This window comes from Giraffa tippelskirchi, chromosome 7, assembly GCF_054371585.1.
Source record: "Giraffa tippelskirchi isolate mGirTip1 chromosome 7, T2T-mGirTip1v1.2.pri, whole genome shotgun sequence".
Lineage (NCBI taxonomy): Eukaryota > Metazoa > Chordata > Mammalia > Artiodactyla > Giraffidae > Giraffa > Giraffa tippelskirchi.
The window spans coordinates 10,212,648-10,219,357 of NC_137281.1; the positions used below are offsets into that span (position 1 = coordinate 10,212,648).

The 6,710-nt window shown below is 43.8% G+C and overlaps 1 non-coding gene across 1 annotated transcript; it reads left to right on the forward strand.

The window, feature by feature from the left end:
* The first annotated feature begins 2,194 nt into the window (after positions 1 to 2,194).
* TRNAG-ACC (transfer RNA glycine (anticodon ACC)) lies at positions 2,195 to 2,267 on the forward strand. Its single transcript has one exon. It is a non-coding gene; the product is annotated as a tRNA-Gly (tRNA).
* The last annotated feature ends 4,443 nt before the right edge of the window (positions 2,268 to 6,710 follow it).

Here is a 6,710-nt window from a genome sequence, read left to right on the forward strand (position 1 = left end):
GGAGGGCATTACAAGCCATTTCAATATTCTTGCCTGGAGAATCCCAAGGACAGAGGAGCCTGGTGGGCTACAGTCCATAGGGCCACAGAGTCAGACACGACTGAAGTGACTTACACACACACACACACACACCTATGTAAATCTTTGTACACTTGCACCCGCCACCTACTCATGATTATCTAGATCAGATCTACTCCCACTCACTAAATATTCTCACCAGCAGCTCTCATCTTTGCAAGGGATTTAAAACGACTCTGTTTCAGGCTAGGAGATTTCTTCCTGTATGCACTAAAAACCTAACTGACCTCTGGCTTGAATGGGTAAATACAGCCATGTCTTTGAATGGATCTATTTATAGTACCCCAATAAGGGGAATGGTCTGTCCTGCAACAAGTTTTGTCTTTGCCTGTAATGGTTATTATTCTCGTAGGGTGTGTGAACGCCTAGATGACTGGTGTACAGCTGGGTAATGCCTCTTAGATTATCTAACTGTGCCCCCTAACTTTGTGGACAAAGGAATGAAGACATTTCATTGATTGAATCCCTTTGACCTACACGGTCTAGTTAGAAAGGAACTACCAGGAGGCATTCATGATTCAAAGTTAACGTCCTTTGGCAGGGCCCTACTTTTCCAGTTAGGATGAACTGTAAATAGGAATATGACCTCAAACATCTCCTTAACTCTTGAAGATACTGTAGTCTCCATTTGCTAAGACCACAGCTGCCCAGCAAAGGTCCTTAGACCCTGGTCAAAGTTGTTCCCAGTAACAGGACAGCCCTTGATTATCTTTTAGCTGAGTGAGGCGGTGTCTGTGGCCAACATCACCTGTTGTACCTGGGTTAACACTTTTGGGGAAGCTGAAACTCAGGTACATAAGATCATTAAGGAGGCCACCTGGCTTAAGAAGATGACTCTCTGGGCTTCCCAGGTGGCTCAGTGGTAAAGAATCTGCCACTAATGCACGAGACACAGGTTTGATCCCTGGTCCGGGAAGAAACCACATGCTTCAGAGCAACTGAGTCCATGTGCCAAAACTATCGACCCTACACTTTAGAGGTGGGGAACCCCAACTATTGAAGTCCACGCACCCTACAGCCCATGCTTAAAACAACAAGAGAAGCCACTGCAATGAGAAGCCCGTGCATTGCAACTAGAGTGTAGGCCCTACTTGCCGCAAGTAGAGAAAAGCCCGAGTAGCAACAAAGATCCAGTACAGCCAATAAATAAATAAATAAAATTATATATAATATATTGTAATATATAATATAATCATCTTTATATATATATATATAAAGATCATTCTTTTAGTGGAGTTTTTCTTTGACTTATTTGATTTGATTGGTTGGGGTCTTGAGGATCATATCTCCAAAGTGCACTCTGAACACTAAGAAATATCCTGGTTATAAAAACCACAGTCATCTCCCTGGTACACTGTACTCTCTCATACTCTCTCAAAAGCTTTAATTGTGTGTTCATAGCCGATAACCAAGTGTTCTCCCTGGGATATCAGAAAAGAAACAAAGAAAATGTCCAGCTTAAAAATTGTGAATCTGCAGTTGTGGCTGCGAGTATCACAGATTAAGCAAAAACATCAGGACTTGGGAATACGGCACAGAGGATCAATAAGAGCTCGGAGAACTACAGAGCGGTAGCTTTGAGTGGCACTAATGCCTTAAAGTTTAATCGTATCTCTCAGGCTGAGAATCCAATCAAAATTAGGGGACTGTTAAAAAGAAGACATGCATGCTCAATTGATTAGTTGAGTCCTACTCTTTTCGATGGAACTTTTTAGGCAAGAATACTGGAGTGGGTTGCCATTTCTTCTTCCAGGGAATCTTCCCAACCCAGGGGCTGAACACGAGTCTCCTGCACTGAAGGTAGATTCTTTGCCATTGAGCCATTAGGGAAGCCCCCTTAAAAAGAAGATAGCAGGCTCAAAATGGAGTCACTTGTGCTCAACCCCATGCCAGGAAAACAAGACAATATCTAACCCAATTGTAGTCTCAATCTCTAGGAATGTGACTTTTGACCAGTCAACCTGGAATTACCTGGTCAGTACCAGTGAGCTCATAGCCCAATAGATCCTTCCATTCCTATTGGGAGGGTTACTTTGTCTGAAAAAAAAAGTTTTTTTTTTCTAATAACTTTTTTTCCCACCCTCTTTCCACCTATAAAAGACTTTTCTTTTGGGATTCCCTGGTGGTCCAGTGGCTAAGGCTCTGTGCTACCAATGTAGGGGGCCCAGGTTCGATCCCTGGTCAGGGAACTAGACCCCACATGCCACAACTAAGAGTTTGCGTACCACAACTAAAGATCCTGCGTGTTGTAACCAAGACCTGGCTCAGCTGAACAAACAAATATTAAACAGACAAGCAAAAAAACTTTTCTTTTTACAGCTCCATGGAGCACCTTTTTGCTGGTGGATGGAATGTAGTTTGATTCATGAACTGTTGAGTAAGCCAAATTAATTTTTTAATTTACTTACCTGAATTTTATTTAACATCCCACATAGAAACTCTGTGCCCATTGAACAATCATTCCCTAACCCACATCTACGGTGATGGAATTCCAGTTGAGCTATTTCAAATCCTAAAAGATGATGCTGTGAAAGTGCTGCACTCAATATGCCAGCAAATTTGGAAAACTCAGCAGTGGTCACGGGACTGGAAAAGGTCAGTTTTCTTGTCTGGAGAATCCCATGGACAGAGGAGCCTGGCGGGCTACAGTCCACGGGGTTGCAAAGAGTCAGATACAACTGAGTGACTAAACAATACCTTTGAAATTCTACCCATCAATGGTGAGATAAGGGATCCTTTGATTTGGAAAAACATTTATGTTTTTAAAAGATTTTAGAGACTTCTCATCCTAAATAAATGCCCTGTTGGAACCAAGGTCAAACTGATAGAAAGAAGCAAAAGAGCATCCTGGCTAGCCTTAGAGACTCCTTCAACAAGATTGAAAAAAATAGAAGTCAGACGTAGAACAAAACCTACATCCCCCATAAATTCCCCCTTTCCACTCTTCCACATGCCTCTTCATACCCAACTCCCTGTCCCTCACCCTCCAGAAGGTCTTCTGGATCTCTGGGTCCCTGCTTCAAATCCATCTCCCCAAAATCTAGCCTCACCTCCCCAGCAAATACCTTTAATTTCTAAAATTACCCCAACTTCCCCAGAAAACCCCCAAACACACAGCTGCCAGGATTAACTTCTCTTTGCCTGAAAGAATCCAAAGAGCACTTGGGCCTGATCTCTGGACTGGGGGATATAGGTTATTTATGTAAATGCCGATATTGAGGAAGAAAACTTGGTAGAGGCTTTAGTACTGGTCTTGCCATCTCTGGTAATCAGGAGTACTTACCAGGGCTCTGTAATCAAAATCCATCAGCTTCAGGCTTTCCCAGGCAAAGGGCTGGTCAGATGCTTCCTAGACTGAAACTTCCCTGGTGATCCAGTGGTTAAGAATTGCCTTGCAAATACAGGAGACATTGGTTCGATCCCTGGTCTGGGAAGATCTCACGTGCCATAGAGCAACTAAGACTGCGCACAACTCCTGAGCCCGGGTGCCTAGAACCTGTACTCCGAAACCAGAGAAGCCTCTGCAATGGGAAGCCCATGCACCACAATGAAGAGTAGCTCCTGCTCCCGAAACTAGAGAAAAGCCTTCATTCAGGCAGCAAAGAAGACTCAGTGCAGCCATAAATAAATAAACAGATAAAATGTAAGATTATGCTTGGGGTAAACCAGAGCTAATAAATAAATAAACGTATCCTGGACAGGGATGTCCCTGGTGATCCAGTGGCAAAGACTCCATGCTCCCAAAGCAGGGGCAAGGGTTCCATCCCTGGTCAGGGAACTAGATCTCACATGCTGAAACTAAGATCTGTCTCAGCCAAAAAAAAAAAAAAGAAGTATCCTGGATTCCACTGGAAAGAGTCCAAGTTCCCTGGACACCAGCAGATCTTTTAAACTTCCACTTCCAGAAGATCCTGCCAAATGCAGAGAGGAGCTAGAAACATTAGTGGCAACATTAGTGGCAATATATAACCCTGCTCATAGAGGGCAGCTTGTAAGATGTGTTCTTTCCATTGATGATGATGTTATGGTGGTGGTTTAGTCGCTCAGTCATGTCTGAATCTTGCAATTTGGTGGACGATAGCCCGTCCGGCTCCTCTGTCCGTGGCATTTTTCAGGCAAGAATCCTGGCGTGGTTTGCCATTTCCTTCTCCAGGGGATCTTTCCAACCCAGGAATTGAACCTGGGTCTCCAGCACTGCAGGCAGATTCTTTACCGACTGAGCTACCAGGGAAGGCCCTCTGATGATACTAAAGCCATATGCCAAGAGCTCCTGCAGAAAACTCCCCACACCGGGGAAGCTGGTGGCCAGAACCCTTCCCAGGTGCTCCAGAAAATGGCCAGGAAATGACCCGAGTGGAGCCTGGTGTTCCAGGTCTGATAGGAGTGATGCTAAAGGGCTTTCCTCCAAAGGTAACCTGGTCCCAGGTTGAACTGTGTGCTCAGAAAGAAGAGCGTCCCCAAATCTCTGTGGAAGGTGTTACACAGACTTTTAAAAGACACACTGCATCAAACTCAGATGCCCCAGAACATGTCTGCTTTAGTTGGAAATCTCCCTAACATGTGTGTGTGTTAGCATACGTGTGTGTACTCAGTTGTGTCCGCCTCTTTGTGATCCTATGGACTGTAGCCCACCAGGTTCATCTGTCCATGGAATTCTCCAGGCAAGAATGCTGGAGTGGGTTGCCATGCCCTCCTCCAGGGGACCTTCCCTACCTAGGGATGGGCAGATTCTTTACTGTCTGAGCAAATCCAAAATAGCGTAATTGGCCAGGACGGACAGGCTCTCAGTGTTATTACAGAAACTGCTTCTCAGTTCTTTTACAATAGCCTTCAGGAAAGGAGGAGGAAAAAGCAGTTAAAATCAACGGCCCCTGCCTTTGTCCCAAGACAATTGTACATTCTGTAAAAAGCTGGGACATTGGGAAAACAGTGGTCCTGTACGTCAAATAAAGGAAAGCTTAAAAAGCAATCATCTAGAACCCTGAGCCCTCAGAGGGTCAAGTTCTCCCCCTTTGGGGGGAATTCCCCTTCAAGGACAAGGTCAGTCCTATCCTGAGTTACACCCTGGCACCCACCATTGAACTTAAGATAGAGGATCAGGAATTGGATTTCTTAAATTCCATTTCTTTTTTTTTTTGATAGGAAGAAGTGGATTTACTCAGAGAGAAACACACTCCACAGAGTGGGGGCCATCGCAGAGGGCAAGAGCCAGAGCCTTAAATTCCATTTCTTAATTTAAAAAAAAATTTTTTTTTAAATTTTGGCATTTGGGCTTCTCTTGTTGCAGAGCTCAGGCTCTAGAGGGCGCAGACTCAGTAGTTGCAGCACTAGCTCCCTAGTTGTGGCTCTTGGGCTTAGTCGCCTAGAGGTATGTGGATCACATCCACGTCCCCTGCATTGAAAGGTGGAGTCTTAACTACCGGACCACTGGGGAAGTCTCCCTGGATTTATTCATTTTTTAAATTTACTTATTTGTTGTTTATTATTATTATTTGGTTGCACTGGGTCTTCACTGCGGCACTTGGGCTTTTCTCTAGTTGCAGAGAGTGGGGGCTACTCTCTGTTGCAATGCGCAGGCTTCTCATTGCAGTGGCTTATCTCGTTGCAGAGCACGGGTTCTAGGCCCACGGGCTTCAGTAGTCACACCACGTGGGCTCAGTAACTGTGGTGCATGTGCTTAGTGGTTCCGCTGCATGTAGAATCTTCCTGGACCAGGGACTGAACCCGTGTCTCTTGCACTGGGCAGGTGGATTCTTATCCACTGGACCACCGGGGAAGTCTTCCATGTTGTGTTAATTTCAAGTGTCCAGCGTCAGATTCAGTTATACATACATGTATACATCTATTCTTTTTCATATTTGTTTCCCTTATAGGTTATTACAAAATCCCTATGCTATACAATAGGTCTTTGTCAGCTATTTCATATACAGCGGTGTGCTAATATTAATTCCAAATTTCTACTTTATCCCTCCCCCTTTCCCTTTGGTAACCATAAGTTTGTTTTCTATGTCTCTAGGTCTATTTCTGTTTTGTCTATAAGTTCATTTGCATTCTTTTAAATTTTTATTTATTTTTTAAATTTATTTTTAATTGGAGAATATTGCTTCATAGTCTTGTGCTGGTTTCTGTCACATGACAATGTAAATCAGCTATTAGCATACATATATCCCCTCCCTACCCACTCCAGTAATCTTGGGCTTCCCTTGTGGTTGGTAAATAATCTGCCTGCAATGAGGGAGACCTGAATTCAATCCCTGGGTTTCCAAAGATACCCTGGAGAAGGGAATGGCTACCCAACTCCAGTATTCTGGCCTGGAGAATTCCATGGACTACAGTCCATGGGGTCGCAAGAGTTGGACACGGCTGAGCGAATTTCACCTACCCTCCCTCCAACCCCCCATTTTATTTTTTTAGATTTCACATATAAGTGATATCATTTGATATTTGTCTTTCTCTTTCTGACTTATTCCACTTAGTATGATCATCTCTAGGTCCATCCATGTTGCTGCAAATGACATTATTTCATTCTTTTTTTATGACTGAGTAGTGCATATATATACACCACTTCTTTATCCATTCATCTGTTAGTTGATATTTTAGGTTGCTTCCATGTCTTGACTGCTGTAAATAAT